Raw genomic sequence first — 22007 nt, 5'->3', positions numbered from 1 at the left:
TCAATTCAGTGTCACTAACTATGGTGTCTGGCTTCACAAGTACCCTCTTGGAGGTCCGAAATCTTCTTAATCTTGTGTGGCCAAACACTACATCTCGATGATTCTCCAGGATACACATCAGAGGTGAAGGCAGCCCCGCACCCCGTGCCCTTTGACGCCCTTGGTGGGCGTCCTCTGGAGGGCCAGGACCTGGAGGAACCTGGCTGACTTTTAGGTGTTCATGGGTGTAGCCATGCCACACTGTTCTGGCATGGACCCCTGCCACCGCTTGTCGTCCATCCTCGGGTCCCCCTCTGGCTCTACCCCCACTCCCTCCACTTCCACCGTGGGGCGGCATGGTAGCACAGTGGTTAGCACTGCTGCTTCACAGCTCCAGGGTCCCGGGTTCAATTCCCGGCTTGGGTCACTGTCTGTGTGGAGTTTGCACATTCTCCTCGTGTCTGCGTGGGTTTCCTCCGGGTGCTCCGGTTTCCTCCCACAGTCCAAAGATGTGCGGGTTAGGTTGATTGGCCATGCTAAAATTGCCCCTTAGTGTCCTGAGATGCGTAGATTAGAGGGATTAGCAGATAAAGTATGTAGGGATATGGGGGTAGGGCCTGGGTGGGATTGTGGTCAGTGCAGACTCGATGGGCCAAATGGCCTCTTTCTGCACTGTTGGGTTTCTATGATTCTATGATTCCTCCTGGTCCACCCCCTCCCTAGAGGAATACACATGGTCCTCCTCCTCCTACAGAATGTCACCCCACTGCTGCGCAAGGCACATCATGATGCTGTCCTGGAGATACACTGGTGTCAGGGAGGAGGGATTCAGAAGGGCTGGAGACTGCTGGAGTCTCCTTTGTGGAAGGCCCTGGGATGGCCGCCAATGCTTCCTCCTCCCTTGGGGCACTTGTGGGCCTCTGGACATCCATGGGATGGAGGAGAAGCTGGAGTGAGCTCCAGAAGCCTCTGCACCAGCTGACACAGCCAGACCTGGAAGCCCAACATTTTCTGCACCATGGTGTGAGAGCCATCAGCAGTGGACCTCTGCATCTGGAGCAGAATATGTCAGCACCGTGCCTGGATAGGAAAGGTTTATGATGAGGAGTGCCGGAGGGGTTTGAGGATGATACTGGGGTGTTGGGTGCTGAAAGGCCGTGGGGTGTCAGGGAGTGGATTGATGTGGGCATTCCAGGTGTGACAGATGGGACTGATGCCAGGATGTGCCAGTTGGACACTCACCTCTGCAGTTTGAACAAAGTCATTCACTTTCTTGCAACAATCAGTGCCGGATTTAGACTTGGTGAGGCCCTAAGCTATATAAAGCTTGGAGGCCTCTTGTTAAAAAGTTGCACCAAAAGGTCTCACAAAGGTGCGTACCAAAACAGGACCTTGGGTCGCCACAAAAAAATTGAAAACATAATTATGCCTTTTAATTATTTAATAGCAAGGTATTTAAAGTGAAAAATACAAATTATTTTCAAATGAATGCATTTACTGATTACATATTTATCATTTGGCTGGCTTGATCTCTCTCATAGATTTTGGTAATTTTGGTAATTTTTTGAGTTGCTCTTCAAGCTGGTGCTTTCTTTTCCTTTTCTGGTATCCGCTCTTAAATGCTCTCTTCATTGCAAACCTTCTGAAATTTTGTGAGGCCCCTGCGGATTGTGAGGCCCTAAGCTGTAGCTTGTTTAGCTTATGCCTAAATCCGGCACTGGCAACAATGGACTGAAGTCCTCAGTGTCAGGCCGCTGGCACTGACTGCTGCAGCCACCGCATCCCAGGCTGCATTTGCTTCCCTGCTTCTGCGTCGTCTACCCACTCAGGGGTACAGGGTGGCCTCCCTCTCCTCCACTGCGTCCAGAAGCTTTCCCAGATCGGCCTCCAGGAAGTGTGGAGCTGCTCTCCGTGCTGCCATCCTCCTGGCTTGACTGGCTGTGAGTGCAGAGGGAGTGTTTAAATGCAGCTCCCCCTTGTTAACAGTGTACAGCTGCGAGCCAGTTTGGGTGAATCATGCCTGGGCATTTCATAGCGGCGTGTTGACGTGGGGGCTCTTTCAGAGCACTAAGCGTGGGACCATTGTGATATGATTCGCACCAAATCGCATGTGGTTTCTTGCCTGAAATGACACTTTGGGTGGGATCTTCCAGTCGCGCTCGCCCCAAAACCAGAAAGTCCCGCCCGAGGTCAACAGGCCTTTGCATGATCCGCCCGCTATGATTGCCATGGCGGGCAGGACCGGAAAATTCCCCCATTCATTTTTGGGAAAATTGGGGGGGGTGGCACAGTAGGGGGGTGGCACAACTGGCATGAGGCACTGCTGCCTCACAGTTCCAGGGACCTGGGTTTGATTCCCGGCTTGGGTCACTGTCTGTGTGGAGTCTGCACATTCTCCCCGTGTCTGCGTGGGTTTCCTCCAAGTGCTCTGGTTTCCTCCCACACTCTAAAGATTAGGTTAGGTTGATTGGCCATGATCAATTGCCCCTTAGTGTCCCGAGGTGCGTAGATTAGCGGGGTTAGTGGGGTGAATTTGTGGAGTTACGGGGATAGGGCCTGGGTGGGATTGTTGTCGGTGCAGGCTCGATGGGCCGAATGGCCTCTTTCTGCATTGTAGGGATTCTATGAAAATTCCGCCCTAGGTATCTGCACTTAGTTGTACAGAAAACTGACGGCAAACCCATTTCAGTCCATTGGATGATTTGCATCAGATATTGACCCCTGATTGTGACTAGGCTACAAAGACATTGAGCTGCATTCAATCTCCTCCTTACCAGATATCTATTTAATCAGAGTCATTAAAAAATCCTGTTATTAGTTCTGCTCAAGTTTTATGATAGAAAATGCTATGACATTATAGAGAGGTAAAGCAGACTGCATTATGGATAATTCCTCCCCTTTCAGGTAGGTGCGATGTTTTAGTAAATGCACTAATATTATTTTTGATTTTTCTTCCACTTCAGTTCAAGCTAATTTTCATGGGGTGAAGCAATAAACACAATGGAAATGAGTGAGTAAAGTAAGAAAGTTGTGGGAGGCAGATGGACATTTTTTTTCCACAAAGTGGTTAATCAAGATATTCACTCCCTCAAGTCTTGAAAGCTTCTTGTAGTTTAAGTGGAACAGTTTTATAAAGAGGAAGTGGTGCATCTAAAATGTGCAGACCTGTGCTCCCTTCATGTTCATAGAATCATACAATCCCTACAATGCAGAAGGAGGCCATTTGGCCCATTGAGTCTGCGCTGGCCACAATCCCACCCAGACCCTATCTCCGTAACCCCATATATCTACCCTGCTTGTCCCCCTGACATTAAGGAGCAACTTTCCATGGCCAATCAACCTAACCCACACATCGTTGGAGTGTGGGAGGAAACCGGAGCACCCGGAGAAACCCACGCAGACACGGGGAGAATGTGCAAACTCCACACAGTCACCCGAAGCCGGAATTGAACCTGGGTTCCTGACACTGTGAAGCAGTTGTGCTAACCACTGTGCCACTGCATATGTCGTAGAACTGTTTCATGACCCAAGGCTCCTGCTTGAGCCTAAGCTCCTACATTCCCATTTGTAATTGCCAGGCCAGAGTGAAAGCCAAATTTAACTATTTTTATTCCTTCCAGTGGCTAAATGACCAATGTTGACAAATTGTGTGCTGTCTTTGCCTGCAGGAAGAATGTAGTGTGTTAATCGGCTGCTGCAGTCTCACGTCCTGTTGTATATGACAGCCTCTTCTTTGATATTTCCTGTGACCAGCGGCGTGCCGCAGGGATCGCTGCTGGGTCCAATGTTCCTTGTCATTTATATTAATGATTTGGATGAGAGCATAGGAGGCATGGTTAGTAAGTTTCCAGATGACACCAAAATTGGTGGTGTAGTGGACAGTGAACAAAGTTATCTAAGTCTACAACGGGATGTTAATCAACTGGGCCAGTGGGCCAAGGAATGACAGATGGAGATTAATTCAGATAAATGCGAGGTATTACTGGGGCCACAAACGCTGCCTTTCCTGCCCATGGCTACCTGGTTAGGGGTGAAGTCAGCTGCTTCAATGGCCTCCCAGGCTGCCACAGGGAGGCAGCCCCATTAGGCTGATGTCCTCTGCACACAATAAAGAGGCCCTTCCACCACTGACAAAATACCAGTAAGTTGGTAATATTGCCCCTACCTGCCTGTCTCCGTACAGCAGGCAGTCAATCCATCACCCTGCTCAATGCCGGGAAACTTCCCTGGTGGCGGCACTGTTGTTTTTCCAGACCGCAACTCCAGGCTCACCATCCCGAGGCCAGGAAAAGTCTGCCATCATGCATGAACTTAATCAACTTTGTTGGTTAACAATTAGCTTTCTCTCACTGGTGTGTATCAATCTACCTTCCAAAGTTAGGGGAGGCAGTGGCATAGGGGTACTGTCACTGGACTAGAAATCCAGAGACCCAGGAGAAGAAATCCAGAGTCCCAGGAGGGTAGGGAGGAAATTACGGGCCCCCAGCAGAGATATTTGAATCATCGATAGTCATGGGTGAGGTGCCTGAAGATTGGAGGGTGGCAAATGTTGTCCTTTTGTTTAAAAAGGGCTGCAGGGAAAAGCCTGTGAACTATAGGCCAGTGTGCCTCACATCTGTGGTGGGTAAGTTGTTGGAAGGTATTTTGAGAGACAGGATCTACAGGCATTTAGAGAGGCAAGGACTGATTAGGGACAGTCAGCATGGCTTTGTGAGTGGAAAATCATATCTCACAAATTTGATTGAGCTTTTTGGAGGGGTAACCAAGAAGGTAGATGAGGGCAGTACAGTTGATGTTGTCTACATGGACTATAGCAAGGCTTTTGACAAGGTAGGTTGTTACATAAGGTTAAATCTCACAGGATCCAGGAGTGAGGTAGCTAAATTGTTACAAAATTGGCTTGGTGACAGAATAAGAAGTTTAACAACACCAGGTTAAAGTCCAACAGGTTTATTTGGTAGCAAAAGCCACACAAGCTTTCGGAGCCCCAAGCCCCTTCTTCAGGTGAGTGGCTTGGGGCTCCGAAAGCTTGTGTGGCTTTTGCTACCAAATAAACCTGTTGGATTTTAACCTGGTGTTGTTAAACTTCTTACTGTGTTTACCCCAGTCCAACGCCGGCATCTCCACATCTTGATGACAGAAGCCAGAGGGTGGTTGTAGAGGGTTGTTTTTCAAACTGGAGACCTGTGACCAGCGGTGTGCCTCAGGGATCAGTGCTGGGTCCATTGTTATTTGTCATTTATATTAATAATTTGGATGAGAATATAGAAGGCATGGTTAGTAAGTTTGCGGATGGCACTACGATTGATGGCACAGTGAAAAAGGTTATCTAGGATTGCAACGGGATCTTGATCAATTGGGCCAGTGGGCTGGCGAATGGCAGGTGGAGTTTAATTTAGATAAATGCTAGGTGATGCATTTTGGTAGATTGAACCAGGCCAGGATTTACTCAGTTAATGGTAGGGCACTGGGGAGAATTACAGAACAAAGAGATCTAGGGGTACAGGTTCATAGCTCCTTGAAAGTGGAGTCACAGGTGGACAGTGTGGTGAAGAAGGCATTCAGCATGCTTGGTTTCATTGGTCAGAACATTGAATACAGGAGTTGGGACGTCTTGTTGAAGTCGAAAAAGACATTGGTAAGGCCACACTTGGAATACTGTGTGCAGTTCTGGTCACCCTATTATAGAAAGGATATTATTAAACTAGAAAGAGTGCAGAAGAGATTTACTAGGATGCTAACGAGACTTGATGGTTTGAGTTATAAGGAGAGGCTGGATAGACTGGGACTTTTTTCTCTGGAGTGTCGGAGGCTTAGGGGTGACCTTATAGAGGTCTATAAAATAATGAAGAGATCGGCTCGATAGTCAACATCTTTTCCCAAAGGTAGGGGCGTCTAAAACTAGAGGGCATAGGTTTAAGGTGAGAGGGGAGAGATACTAAAGGGTTCAGAGGGACAATTTTTTCACACAGAGGGTGGTGAGTGTCTGGAACAAGCTGCCAGAGGTAGTGGTAGAGGCGGGTACAATTTTGTCTTTTAAAAAGCATTTAAACAGTTAACATGTTATAGAGAGATATGGGCCAAATGCGGGCAATTGGGGCTAGCTTAGGGGTTTAAAAAAAAGGGCAGCATGGACAAGTTGGGCCGAAGGGCCTGTTTTCAAGTTGTAAACCTCTGTGACTCTATAACTCTATCTGGGGACCTGGGTTCAAATCTCACTGCAGCAGATGGCGCAATTTGGATTCAATTAAAAAAAAATCTGGAATGAAATGTCCAGTGACTTTTTTGGGCAGCATGGACAAGTTTCTATGCTGTAAACCTCCAAGGTAAAAGATATGCACTTGTGAGCCCCTGTGAGATTACAATATGCAATTCACACAATGAAGGGTTTCACTGTTATGAGGCCAGGTGACACTGTTGTGTAACTAGATATCCTGCTGTAAAGGTAAACTTCTTGATTATTAGGAATGTAACCTGAAATCTTAATCTTGTCATGATTTCATTAAACAAACTAAAATGGTGCCATTCCAGTGCACACCAAAAGCACATCTTAGGAAATTATGCCACCCCAGCTCATGTTCCTCTGGTCATTGATTCTAAAGGATAGAAAATCCTGGGCTGTGGGTATAACGGAGGGGGGATTCTCTGGGCTCACTAGCTCCGATCATGAATCGCGATGGCCTGGAGAATCAGGAGTCAGCAGAAAAACAAGTTTTGTGTCAGACGCTAAACCCACTGCGACCCAGCCAAACCGTGCTGCCATACCGATTGGGTACCCGGCCACATTCAAAAGCTCACATTTAAATATAATTAGTGGGCTTGCAGCCCGAGTCAAACAGCCCTCGTTATTCACCCCCCTCCCCAGCCGGAGCTACACTGGGCATGCTTTGGTACAGGCCGTCACAAGCAAGGACCTAGCGTGTTCAACCCTGAAGGTTGAGGAAACACCACTAACCCCTCAGCAACGAGAGGCATTCTCCCCCCTTCCCACACACAGACATGAGGTTTACCTGACCTGACCTGACCCCCATTCAGCCCCCCTTCACCCTCAAATCCCCCACTCAGGCCCCTGCACCTTGGCAGTGCCAACAAAGCACTCTCCCTGGCACCCTGGCACTGACACCCTGGCTTGGTGCCTTGGGCCCCATGGGGGCTTGAGGAGGTAGTTCCAGTGGCCATTAGCCCCTCTGCTGCTGCCAGGCTACGCATGAAGGGTCCCTCAGGAGTCGTCGGGGTTGGGTGCAAAGGGATGACCTCGCCACTCTCTACCAGAATGGGGGTATCAAGACTGGACTGCCCTTCTAGCCCTGGCAGACCTGAAGAGCACCCCTGACATGATGATTTCAGGTAGCTCTGTGATCAACATCTGCATCCCTGCCTGTCAGCTGTGAAAATTCTTCTTCTTCTTCCCACCACCACCACCAACCCCCCCCCCCCCCCCCTCACCCCCCACCTCCCATCCCCCAACCCACCCACCCTCCTGGTCACCTGGCAGAATTTTAAATCATTGCAGCTCTTCATTCCGCAGCAGAGATTTTCCTTTCTGCCGGTCAGAAGCTGCAGGTGTGAGCAGACCCCTTTAAAGTCCCCTGACAGATAAGAGATGGCATTTCTAATTGTTGTTCAGATGCAGTATTGTCATAAATAGGAACATAGGGGCAGGAGTAGGCCATTCAGCTCACCGAGGCTGTTCTGCCATTTAATATAATCATGGCTGATAATCCACTTCAATGCCTTTCTCCCCACATCATCCCATGTCCCTATTTGTCATTGGTATTTAGAAATTTGTCAATCTCTGCTTTAAACATGCTCAGTGACTAAGCTTCCATAGCCCTCTGGGGTAAAGAATTCCAAAGATTCATAACTCTGAGTGAAAAGATTTCTCCTCATCTCAATCTTAAATGGCTTCCCTCTTATTTTGGAATTTTGTCTCCTGATTCTAGGCTCCCCAACCAGGGGAACCATCTTACCTGCATCTACCCTGTCTATCCTTTTAAGTATGTTGTTGATTTCAAGTAGATCATCTCTGATTCTAAACAATACTAGAGAATACAGGCCCAATTTCCTCACTCTCTCTCCATATGACAGTCCCACCATCCCGGGAACAAACCTGGTAAACCTTTGTTGTGCTCCCCCTATGACAAGAATTTCCTTAAAACTGCACACAGTGCAGACGAACCAAAGTTCTATACAAGTGAAGCAAAATTTTGCTCCTCCTGCCCTCAAATCCTCTTGCAATCAAGGCTAACATACGATTAGCCTTCCGAATTGCTTGCTGTACATACATGTTAGCTTTAAGTGAGTTATTGATGAGGACACCCAGGTCCGTTTGTACATCAACACTTTCTAATCTCTCATTATTTAAAAAATACTTTGCACATCTGTTCCTCTTACCAAAGTGGATAAACTCATACTTTATTATATTCCATCTGCAATGTTCTTGCCCACACACTGGGGGCGATTCTCCCATCCTGCTGCGTTAAAATATTAACGCAACGGGCCTGGAGAATCATGCATCAGCCGATTCACGGGATTCCCGTGAGCATTCGCGCTGCGTTCCCATTTTCCAGGCCCAGATTTCCAGTGGTGTCTGCGTGGCGCTGGAAATTGGCTTGGAGGCATACTATTTAAATACTTTTTACATACTATTTCAGTGCTACTAGCGGGCCCAGGACTGAATTCTCTGGGCCTGCTAACATCTCCCACCCTGCCTGAAGTGTTTCACTCCAGCAGGGATTACTATAGCTCACCACTTTCGGGGAACTATCAAGACGACACCACTGGAGTGAAGAAAGGGGTTTGGGGCTGGCCAGCGAATGGATGGGGGAGGGGTTGCGATCGGGCCATGGGTGGGTTGGGAGGGGCGGGCGGCACTGCAGGGTTCCAGGCTGGCCAGCGATCGAGCTGCCAGCGAACTGCAGGTTGACAGTGGAGGGCCACTGCGCACCCTGATTTCAGCCTCTCCATCGTGAATAGGCCCCACCTCCTGAAATTTAATGATAATCGCACTGGTGGCCCCTGCACAGAGTGTGGGAGATTCTAGTCTGAACTCCCACTGAAAAAAGCAGCGTGAATTACTTCACTTTCCCCGCGAATTCAACTCTTAGAATTTTTTTGGGAGAATCACTCCCATTAAGTCTATCCAAATCCCCTTGAAGCCACTTTGCAACTTGTTCACAATAAATGTCTGCTTATACCCGCCTTATTTTTCTATATTAACTGGATGATGAAATTCCAAACCGTTAGAACGTTCCACAAGTCAGAGTCATTAAGGCACAGAAGGAGGCCATTTGACCATCATGGCCCATGCTACCTCTCTGTAGTCAGTCCCACTCCCTCACGCTACCCCTGTAGCTCTGCAAGTTTATTGTCCTCAAATGCCCATCCATTTTCCATTTTGAAATCATTAATCATCTCCACAGAATACTTAGAGGTATACTGCCCCTTCACCTCAGCAAGCAAATCAGCAGCCCATTTACACCTCTCCTGACTCTTATCTTCACGGAGGTAAAAATCAGCAGTGATGTGAAATGGTTTGCCAACTTGTTGTCACAATTTTCACACTAGCACACAAAGTCAAAATCCACCTCTGGGCACTGATAAAACCCAATGGATGTAGCTCCCTCTCTGGTGGTAAACTCCAGCCTTAACCTGGCTGCTAGCAGACAAGAGTCCTGGTGATTCAATTGTGCACTAAGCATAAACTGTTAATAAATCAGTCATCTCCCACTGAGAGACAAGAGAGGTGACTGAGTGAAAAATGGAAATGTCACACATATTCTGTTGGATGGGCTGTTTACTGTTATTAGAATAAAATCACACTGATATCACAGTGTAAGGTATGCTAGAATATATCTGACATAGGAACACCTAATAAGGACTAAAGAAATAAGAACTTAGGAAATAAGAAATTTACAAATGGAAATAGATAATTTAGATGAGTGGACCAAAATGTGGCAGATGGAGTCTAACTTGGATAAGTGTATTTTGGTCCGATTTTGGTCAGAAAAACGGAAAGGCAACTTATTATCTAAATGGAAAGAGACTTTGGGGTGCTTTGGTGCAGAGGCATCTGGGTGTCCTCATGCATGAGTCACAGAAAGCTGGTATGCGGGTAACAGAGAAACATAGAAACTAGAAGCAGCCCATTTGGCCCTTCGAGCCTGCTCTGCCATTCATTTTGATCATGGCTGATCATCGAATTCAATATCTTAATCCCCCCTATATTCCTTGATCCCTTCAGCCCCTAGAGCTATATCTAATTTCTTCTTGAAATCAGACAATGTTTTGGCCTCAACTACCTTCTGTGGTAGTGAATTCCATACATTCACCACCCTCTGGGTGAAGAAATGTCTCCTCACCTCTGTTCTAGAAGGTTTATCCCTTATCCTCAAACTATGACCCCTAGTTCTGGACTCCCCACCACTGGGAACATTGGCCTCGATTCTCCCAAAAGCGCTGAAATGGTGGGAAAACTGTTCTAGATCCCGACTGTTTTCTCCATTTATCTTCACTCCCAAATCTCTGCATTCTGTGCACTGCAGAGGTCCCAGTAGTGAATATCATTAAAAACCCGGGGGGGCGGTGGCGGGGGGGAGGCGGTGGGGGGGGGGGGGGCCTATTCGCACCGGAGTCTGACAGTCCTGGAACTCTTAGTCCCAATCTGTCAGTCTCCCCATTTGCTGGCCAGCCCAGGACCCCCACAGTGCTGCTCCTCTAGCCCCCCCCCCCACGGCCCCATCGAGGCCCCCACAGCAATTCCCAGGCTAGCCCTGACCCCCCCATCCCAGAGCACCCCAATGCACAGCTCACCCCCCCAGCAGTGGTGATTCCCCCACCCCTCACTCTGGCAGACCCGCCCCGCCGCTGATCCCATCCCGAGGTCAGACCCACCCCCGGAGGCAGGACCCCCCCCCCCGGCAGTCCACTCCCCCCAGCCCACCCCATTCGCTGCCCTCCCTCCAGGCCAGACCAATCCCAATGCAGAGTGGCAGCAGGACCCCCCCAACCCCACCGATCGCCCTAGGCCCGGCCCACAATAGGCCCCGCCCCTTGGCACTGCCCAGTGGGCAGTGCCAAGGTTCCCCCTGGGCATGGACACTTTGGCCCTTGGGCAGTGCCAGGGGCTGGCACTGCCAGGGTGCCCATGCCCAGGGGGCACCACCCTCCCACCGCCCAACCCCCTGGGGGCCCCTGATTGCCGCCCCTTCATTCCGACGGGGTCTCCCACTAGTTCCCCGAACGTGGGGAGCTAGTGTAAACCCCACCGGAATGAAGTACTCCTGGCGGGGTGGGAGATTCCTGATAATTAGATTTTAAACATATTTAAAATACATTTTAAAAAGATTCCAATGACTTACCTGCCTTCCTGCTGGTTTTCAGCGTGGTCTGACTGGCGACTGTTCGCCGGCTCTGGAGATGCGCATTCATTCCCGGCGCATGCGCAAATCCTGGAACAAGGCTGGCAACGCACATCTCCCACCGCGACCTGCCAGAAAAGTTGCGGGTCGCGATGGGAGAATTGCGGCCATTCTTTCTGAATCTACCCTGTCTAATCCTGTTAGAATTTTATAAGATTCTTTGAGATCCCCTCTCACCCTTCGAAGCTCCAGTGAATATAATCCTAACTGACTTAGTCTCTCCTCAAATGACAGACCAGGAATCAACCTGGTAAACCTTCACTGCACTCCCTCTATAGCAAGGACATCCTTCCTCAGATAAGGGCACCAAAACTGTACACAATACTCCAGGTGTGGTCTCAACAGCACCCTATACAATTGCAGCAAAACATCCTTGTCACTATACTCAAATTCTGTCGCTATGAAGGCCAACATACCATTTGCCTTCTTTACTGCCTGCTGTAACTTACTTTCAGCGACTGATGCACGCGGACACCAAAGTCTCGCTGATTATCCACCTCTCTCAATTTACACCCATTCAAGTAATAATCTGTCTTCCTATTATTGTTACCAAAGTGGATATGCTACAGAACAGTAGGTAGTAAGAAAAACAAATGGAATTTTGGCATTTATAGCGAAAGGAATAGAGTATAAAATTAAGGAAGTGTTGCTGCAACTGTACAAGGCATTGATGAGACCACACCTGGAGAACAGTTTTGGTCCCTTTATTTGAGGAAGGGTGTAGTGGCATTAGAGGCAGTTCAGAGGAGGTTCACTAGATTGATTCCGCAGATGAGGAGTTTGTCTTATGAAGAGAGATTGAGCAGTTTGGCCTACACTCTCACTAAATCTCACTAACTGTCCTGTCTGGAGACAATTCACACCTCTTTAACCTGTGCTTAATCCTCCCTTCACTCACATTGTCTGCACCTGTAAAGACTTGATTACCTATTAAGACTCGCATTCCAACCATTATCTTGGAACTGAGTTTGTGTCTATATATGCCCTGTTGGTGAACCGAACTCTTCACTCATCTGATGAAGGGGCAATGCTCCGAAAGCTCGTGCTACCAAATAAACCTGTTGGACTTTAACCTGGTGTTGTGAGACTACTTACTGTGCCTACCCCAGTCCAACGCCGGCAACTCCACATCATGTATACTCTTTAGAGTTTAGAAGAATGGGAGGAGATCTAATTGAGATATATAAGATGATAAAAGGTATTGACAAAATAGATGTAGAGGAGATGTTTCCTCTTGTGGGGTAATCTCGAAAAAGAGGTCATAATTTTAGGATAAAGGGTAGCAGGTTTAAAACAGAGATGAGGAGAAACTACTTCTCTCAAAGGGTGATGAATCTGTGGAATTTACTACCCAGAGTGTGGTGGATGCCGGGACATTGAGTGAATTTAAGGAGGAGATAGACAGATTTTTAATTAGTAATGGGCTGAAGGGTTATGGAGAATGGGCAGGAAAGTGGAGTTGAGGCCAAAGTGAGATCAACCATGATCATGTTGAATGGTGGAGCAGGCTCGAGGGGCTGAATTGTCTGCTCCTGCTCCCAGTTCTTATGACCTTATGTAAGAAAGCATGTAATAAAAAGGCCATTCAGATTTATCAGGTTAACTGCTTACTAGAGACCAGGTACAATTTCTCAATTAGCACACATGAGGAAAGATACTACAAAGTTTATCCCACACTTCTCAATGCATTACTCACACAGTACGAAATCAAGCAAACCTTTAGGATATCTATCATTTGTTTCTGCAACATTTACCCTTCACAAGTTGGTTTCATTGATGTTTCTATCAAGTTGCACACTTAAAAGTTCAAGCTGCTTGAATCTACCATATTAATCATTCTCAACGTTTTAAAAACCTAGGCTGCATCTACGCAAGCTTCTCTCTAATGAATAAAACTGCAATTCTGTGAGGAATTTGAAATGAGAAGGGGTATGATAAGTTTAGAAACCACTACGTTCATAACAATAACATAAGTGAGACAAGGGATGCTGATACCCAATGGAAAATCTCTGTTCTGACGCACTTAAATCCGTCAACTTGAGAATTTCAAAGCTGCCCCCTCCCCAAAAAATGTTTAATCGACCAAGAAAGCAGTGAAATGAAAGCAAACAATACAAAGAAACAATGTTTTCAATATCTCTTCTGAGTGCATTGGAAAATGTGACCTGTGATAGTTTTGTTGTAGTGAATGGTGCCATCGCCCTTGGTATTTTAACTGTTACAGTGGAACAACATCATGGACATTGTACGGAAAAATGAAAAAGATACAAAGTTCTCAGAATAAATACTACCAGAAATAACAGGAAACATGATGCTTTGGTTCCATCTGCATTTCTAATTGTTTCATTTGAATTTCTCGCATATTATGAATATGAGGCCTGTTTCTCATTGAGGGAAAAGTAGGCCTGGGGTTCTGGCTGGGCTAATTCCATTAAATGATATGATCCATATATCTGTCTGTATTTATTTTCATGCTGACTCCATATTCTCTCCATCAAAAGAATAGTTTTCTTCCACCTTCAAAGCATTACTCACCTCTGCCTGTCTTAATACATCTACCACTGAAATCCTTTTCCATACCTCAGTTAATTCTAGATTTGACTGCTCCATTGTTCTACTGGCTGGCCTTTCATCTTCCATTGTCTGTAAGCTTCAATTCATCTTCCATCAAGACAATCTATCTTGCATCAAGTCACACTCCTCCATCACCCTTTGTCCTCATTGATTAGTTTCTGAATGCCTCAAATTTAAAATTCTAATTCTCTTGTTTAAACTAGTTTATTGTCTCACCTGTTTCTAATGCTATAACCTCGTCCTATCTTTAAACTCCTTCCCAAATTCCATATTCCTCCTATTTTGACATTCTGTCATTCTCCCACCCACTCTTCATCTGACTTCATCCATCTTGAAATCACCTTCTGGAATTCACTCTCCAGTTCCGGCTCCTACTTCAAGACCTTCCTTAAAACTCATGACTAATCTACAACCAATCTTCTGGACAATCATAATAATATTACCTTTTTTGACTGGCTATTCATTCATTTTCTATTACATCTCTGCAAAGCACCTTTGCCAATGTTAAAAGTGCCTTGCAAAGACACTCCTGTTGGTTCCTACAACCAAGTTTCCATACATCATTGTGACTCTACCACAAACACAAAGTGGCAGTGGTATGTACCATCTACAAGATGCACTGCAAGAACTCACCAAGTCTCCTTAGACAGCGCCTACCAAATCCACAACCCACATTTGGAAGCACAAGGACAGCAGACACATGGAAACACCAACACTTGGAAGTTCCTCTTTAACCACTCACCATTCTGACTTGGAAATATATTGCCATTTCTTCGCTATCACAGGATCAAAATCCTAGAAACCCTTTCCTAACAACTCTGGGATGTACCTACACCAAAAGAACTGCAGCAGTTCAAGAAGGAAGTTAACCACCACCTTCTCAAGGACAATTAGGGATGGGCAATAAATGCTGGCCTCTCCAGTGAAGCCACATCTCTTGAATGAATAAAAAAATGTTTAGTTTTCAACACAGCAACTTTTCTTTATTCTATTATTATTGGGTCATCTTAAAAGATGTTGTGTGTCTTACTCTTAACAAGAGTTCTGGTTGGAGGAGAAGGTCCTTATTCAAAGTAAACTTTATTTACATATTTAACTATGCACAGGAATACAAAGCACTCAGACAGAGCCACTACTTGTCTCTATGATTCTCCTCAATCTCTTTCGTGTGACATCAATGTTACATAGCTCCTGACTCACATACTCAGTAACTATTGTTAGAGTAGAGTTAGAGTTATAGAGTCATAGAGTGAGAGAGGTTTACACATGGAAACAGGCCCTTCGGCCCAACTTGTCCATGCCGCCCCTTTTTTAAATACCAAGCCAGTCCCAATTGCCCGTGTTGGGCCCACATCCCTCCATACCCATCTTAACCATGTAACTGTCTAAACGCTTTTTAAAAGACAAAATTGTACCCGCCTCTTTGCCCCTTTACTCTACCTCTCCCCCAAGTCTTTATCTTTATATACTATGTTCACATCCTCCTAAACCTCCCCCGAGACTCTGCTTTTACAAGGATAATCTTGTGGTGGTTTCACCATTCTCCCCGAACATGTAAGAGTTCCTTTTGAGGTTATTGAGATCTGTTTGCTCGAAACTCATTCTCTGAAGGTCATCATTTTTTTGTTTCCATAATTATTTATTTCTGTAATTGTAGATTCCTCCTCAGGATCGGGCAATGCAGTCCATCTGGCTCATGGCTCCTTGTTCGTTAAAACCAAGGCGCTCTTATTTCTTCAGATGTTATCAGTTTCTATCTGAACAAATGATCTTGGTTGTTGCAACCTCTCCATTATGGTACTTCCTCACAGGTGGTCCCTAATCCACACCATCTCTCATTTTTTAAGTGTCATGAATCATGTGTCGTTGGTTGACAAGTGAAACACTTTCTCCAATTTTGCCATTGCTTGGCTTGTCTGGGGCCTTCTACATTCTGGAATGATTTAAGGAGAGGTAGGGTAGAATTCATTTCTTATCCTGGTTTGAGGTTCCCAGTAACTATTGTTCAGAGTAGTGTCAACCCTTCATTCTACATTTATGTAGCAAAGCAATTTACAGCATAACAAAAGGCCCAAGGCATTCTCACGATACTGTGGACTGTCACTTTGCAGCATCCATTGCTTTTGCTTTCAAAGTTACCTCAGAAAACTTAATGAGCTCATGTCTTACCTTGATTTTGATGTTTTATACAAAAAACATAATTCAATTAACTGCTTCTAAGAATGGTTTCTGTGGGGCTTTGGTCTGCAGTAATTTTATATCAACGGAGGAGAATTGCCAAAGTGATGGATTCTAATGGTAAGAAGTCTAGGCATGATATAACATTTCTAGAAGTTGTATATATATATTGTTGAATGATGAAAGCCTCTTATCTTGAATCTTTTAAATTCTGTCTGAATGCCTTAGGCCCGGGCTTCTCACGCAAGCCGAGCTTCCAAAATAAAATTTTAATTCAGTCATAAAAAGTAGAGGCCAGTTTAAATTTGCAATTTAAGCAAGCTAAGAAATTTATATTTTTATGTTTTTATTATATTACTAACTTAATGCCAGAAGTTCAAATATTTTAAACTATTTGATTTATTTTTCCTCATGTGTTTAGTGATTAATGTTGTTGCCTGCTTATATTGGATATATTGTTTTCATGTCATTAGCAATTCCTCATTGAATGTTATCTCCTTGTTTTCCTTACAAAAAACAAAGAATAGTACAACACAGGAACAGGCCCGTCAGCCCTCCAAACCTGCACTGATCACATTGTCCTATCGAGACCAACCACTTGTAACCCTCTATGCCCCATCTGTTCATGTGCCTATCCAGATAAGTCTTAAATGTTGCGAATGTATCTGCCTCAACCACCTCACTTGACAGTGCATTCCAGGCCCCCACCACCCTCTGTGTAAAAAACTTTCCCTGCACAGCTCCACTGAACCATTCCCCCTTATCTTGAACTTGTGCCCCCTAGTAATTGTCATTTCTGCCCTGGGAAAAAGCTTCCAACTGTTCATCCTATAAACTTCTATCAGAATTTGCATCGATTTATGAATACTAAATGTAAGCCAAACATCTACGAGAAGTTTGCAGACATGCGCAGTGGTGAAATATAACACCAAATTTTGGTACAGGAAGTATGGTCACATACAAAGTGTGAAGTAACTGCTGAGGTAGATGGATGGATAGTCATCAACATCTTATATAAACAATAGGTTTGTGCAGCATTCCTTCTTCTCTGGGTCCTGTGTTCAAATCTCTTACGAACAGACAAGGTGAAAGTTTACTCTCTGAAGACAATAACCTAGAAGTTACTATGCACAATATTATAAATGAACACACAACTTATTTAAAATTCCTTTTCACATGTGTAGATGCTGGGGCTGATTCTCCTCCACAATGTGCATGGGGAACCTGTATTTTCCAGACACAAGTAGAGACAATAGGAACTGTCTCTCCATCTCCCTCTCACTCCACCCAATACATTGCCTGGGGATTTTTGGAAATGTTCCTGAGGGAGGAGCACAGCAGGCACAAACTAAGGACAAGTATGAGGTAGCATTGGGCATAAACAACCTTCCCAACTCAATTTCCTTCAAATACACAACAAGAGGTGCCCAGCAGAGATGAGATTTAGCTTCTATACTCAGCCTCGCTCTGATCAGAGGATTGGAAAGAGGCAGCAAATGCCTAGGTACCAGAAAAAGGAGAATCGTTTTATTTTTAAGGGAAAGAGACTCCAGCCGGAATTTTCCAGCCATTCACACTGGTGGGATTCTCTCATCCTTCTGCAGTGAATGGAGATTTGGCTGAGCGCCAAGTTCTTCTTCCTCGCTTGGAGCAGTGGCGGAGCATGAATGGCTGGAAAATTCCAGCCTACTTCTGACTGCTGTCCCTGAGGTTACTGGCCATTGCTGCTGCTGCAGGCCGAATGGTGGCATTTCCACAGAATGAGTTCATATTCAGGTTGGCAGGTGTACTTCCACTGCACAACATCTAGGGGGTGATTCTCCGACCTCACCGCGACTGGCCCAGATCACACCGATCCCAGATAAATGTGTACGGGCCCTAAAAATCGGATTCGCACTCGGCGCAAAACAGTTTGCAATCATCTCGACCCCTTTCTAATGACGCAAACCAGATCGCGTCCATACAGGGTAAGAGGCCAATTTGCATGAGATTGACTGAATTTCAATGTCATTGGGAAGTTTGGCACGCAATTGATCCCCCATCCCGGAATGTTCCCACCTCTCCGGCAAGGGGTCACGCCCACACAAGTCACTACTGGTCTCCACTACTGGAGGCCTGTTGCGATGGCCACTCTGGTGAGGGGGGAAGGGGGAGCAAGAGAGGGAAGGGAGAAGTGGGGGAGGGGGGCTTGGAGGCCACTGAAGCCCCTGTGTGGTTGAGGCAATGGCCAGACAGTGCCCACCTGACAGTCCCCCCAGGTGGACTAGCAGTGCCCACCAAGCGCCCCAGCAGTGGCCACCAGACACCCTGGCAATGTGCCAAGGGCTGTGTCAAGGGGGTGAGGCCTGAGTGGGGGCTATGATAGGGGGACATTGCATGAGGGGGGATCATGCAGGGGTGGATCATGTCAGGGTCATGATGGGGGGGGCATAATGGGTGATTCATTAGGAGGGCCCCGATGTCCTGATGCCAGCTGCCCATGAGAGGGTGGAGGAACATGCCACCAAAGGGGTGGGGAGGGGATCCTGATGTCCATGGGTGGAGGGGTCTCCCAGTGTACTGTCAGATCAGAGCACCCTTTCTAAACCATGCTCGAGCGCTCTGAAGCCGGGCACACCGACGTGTTGAGGTCTCCCCCCGCAACCTCCAGTATCAGGGTGCAACCCACCACTGTCCAAAATAGTGACTGTGTGAGGCGATTGCGGTGTGGAGCCTGCCTGAGAAACCGACGTGGTTCACTCCGTTATTCTTGCCGTTATGACACTTAGTCATCTTTTGGGAGAATATTGCCTCTAGTGCCCAGGCAGAGGAGGGCGGAGGTGGAGAGAAAAAAAATCAATTTTATTCTTCTTAGACTGCTTAGACTCACATACAGAAAATGGCTATTTGGGCAGCATACTACAAAGGGACCAGGGAACCACGCTGCATCATAAGTAAATGCCTTCAAGTAGAGAAAGAAATTGTGTGGATTTTTCCTAAATGAAATAGTGGGCCATAATTTCCTGGCTTCCCAACGTAGGATTTGGGGAGTACCCAGAATTTGTGCTGGGGAATCCCATTTGGAAATTTCCAGGTAAGGTAGTTGTCCAGAAGTGCTAACTTCCTCTGGACAATGGCGTTGGGCTGGGAACCATCCAACAAAGTAAATTAAATTGCTAACTTAGGATGGTTCTGCCAGTTTTACACTCATAGAGTTGTTTTTCAAACTGGAGGCCTGTGACCAGCGGTGTGCCTCAGGGATCAGTTCTGGGCCCACTGTTATTTGTCATTTATATTAATGATTTGGATGAAAATATAGGGGGCATGGTTAGTAAGTTTGCAGATGACACCAGGATTGGTGGCATAGTGGACAGTGAAGAAAGTTATCTCCAATTGCAACGGGATCTTTATCAATTGGGCCAGTGGGCTGACGAATGGCAGATGGAGTTTAATTTAGACAAATACGAGGGAGTGCATTTTGGCAGATTGAACCAGGGCAGGACTTACTCAGTTAATGGTAGGGCATTGGGGAGAGTTACAGAACAAAGAGATCTAGGGGTACATGTACATAGCTCCTTGAAAGTGGAGTCACAGGTGGACAGAGTGGTGAAGAAGGCAGTCGGCATGCTTGGTTTCATCGGTCAGAACATTGAATACAGGAGTTGGGACGTCTTCTTAAAATTGTACAAGACATTGGTAAGGCCACACTTGGAATACTGTGTACAGTTCTGGTCACCCTATTATAGAAAGGATATTATTAAACTAGGAAGAGGGCAGAAAAGATTTAGTAGGATGCTACCAGGACTTGATGGATTGAGTTATAAGGAGAGGCTGAATAGACTGGGACTTTTTTCTCTGGAGAGTAGAAGGCTGAGGGGTGATCTTATAGAGGTCTATAAAATAATGAGGGGCATAGACAAGGTAGATAGTCAATATCTTTTCCCAAAGGTAGGGGAGTCTAAAACTAGAGGCCATAGGTGAGAGGGGAGAGATACAAAAGTGTCCAGAGGGACAATTTTTTCACACAGAGGGTGGTGAGTGTCTGGAACAAGCTGCCAGAGGTAGTAGTAGAGTCGGGTACAATTTTATCTTTTAAAAAGCATTTAGATAGTTACATGGGTACAATGGGTATAGAGGGATATGGGCCAAAGGCGGGCAATTGGGATTAGTTTAGGGGTTTTTAAAAAAAAAGGGCGGCATGGACAAGTTGGGCCGAAGGGCCTGTTTCCATGCTGTAAACCTCTATGACTCTATAGTTACTCGGAAAGAGCTGGAAAGAAAAAAATTATTTTAACTTCAGAGTAACCATTTTAAACACCCAGACTGAATCCCGCACGGGAAACCCCTGAAGCCCAGGAGACCCCATCCCCACCCCCCCAACCAAGCACCTCACCCCCCACTATTCCCCATTCCCCCTCGACCTGATCCCACCCCAGTCCACCACAACCCCCCGGCCAAAAAACACCCCCTGCCACTGACCCGACACCCCCCCCCCGCCCCCGAAAAAACCCTGCCCCAAGGCCCCACTCGCACATCCCCCATGTCCAAAACCCCCACCCCTCCCAATGTGCAAACGGGAAGATTTAGCTAAATGTATTTCCTACCTATTTCAGTGGCTGCTGATGCATGTGAATCAAGACAAGTCAATTATATTGGAGGTATCTTATGCCATTTGAAAAATGTCAGGCATTGGGATCATTTTGGAGCCCTGAGCTCACATGGGTTAGAAGTGCACCGACGTTTGGAATTTTCCAGAAGGCAGCCGGTTAAGAGACCACAAAGAACAAAGAACAAAGAACAATACAGCACAGGAACAGGCCCTTCGGCCCTCCAAGCCCGCGCCGCTCCCCGGTCCAGGATTGAATCCTGAATCCAGGATCCCCGCCCAATTTTCCAGCCTATCTACATACTAATATCCTATCCACCGAGCTGTCCCTCACAGCTATGATGTTCATCACAACCTATTAACTCACCCCTACCCCCCCATTCCAGACCATGTGATCTCCAGGGAGAGGCGAAAACCCAGAGTGAAAACCCCAGGGCCAATATGGGGGAAAAAGAAATCTGGGAAATTGCTCTCCGACCCCCTGAGGCGATCGAAACGAGTCCAGGAGATCACACTGGCCCTGATCAGAAAATGCTTCCCAACCCTATTCATTTCCACTTCCACGAACACCATATGAATTCCCTGCCCCCGAGACAGGTTCCCAACTATCCGCAGTCTCGCTCTGTACTGGCACCAGCAAGATGATCATAGAATGAAGCCTTGAAACGAGAAACAAAGAACAATTAGCCCGCGCCGCTCCCTGGTCCAAACTAGACCATTCTTTTGTATCCCTCCATTCCCACTCCGTTCATATAGCTGTCTAGATAAGTCTTAAACGTTCCCAGTGTGTCCGCCTGAACCACCTTGCCCGGCAACCCATTCCAGGCCCCCACGACCCTCTGTGTAAAATATGTCCTTCTGATATCTGTGTTAAACCTCCCCCCCTTCACCTTGAACCTATGACCCCTCGTGAATGTCACCACCGACCCGGGGAAAAGCTTCCCACCGTTCACCCTATCTATGCCTTTCATAATTTTATACACCTCTATTAAGTCTCCCCTCATCCTCCGTCTTTCCAAGGAGAACAACCCCAGTTTCCCCAATCTCTCCTCATAACTAAGCCCCTCCATACCAGGCAACATCCTGGTAAACCTCCTCTGTACTCTCTCCAAAGCCTCCATGTCCTTCTGGTAGTGTGGCGACCAGAACTGGACGCAGTATTCCAAATGCGGCCGAACCAACGTTCTATACATCTGCAACATCAGACCCCAACTTTTATACTCTATGCCCCGTCCTATAAAGGCAAGCATGCCATATGCCTTCTTCACCAC

The sequence above is a fragment of the Mustelus asterias genome, chromosome 8 (genome assembly GCF_964213995.1).
Source record: "Mustelus asterias chromosome 8, sMusAst1.hap1.1, whole genome shotgun sequence".
In the NCBI taxonomy this organism is placed as follows: domain Eukaryota; kingdom Metazoa; phylum Chordata; class Chondrichthyes; order Carcharhiniformes; family Triakidae; genus Mustelus; species Mustelus asterias.
Note: the sequence above shows the minus strand (reverse complement) of the source record.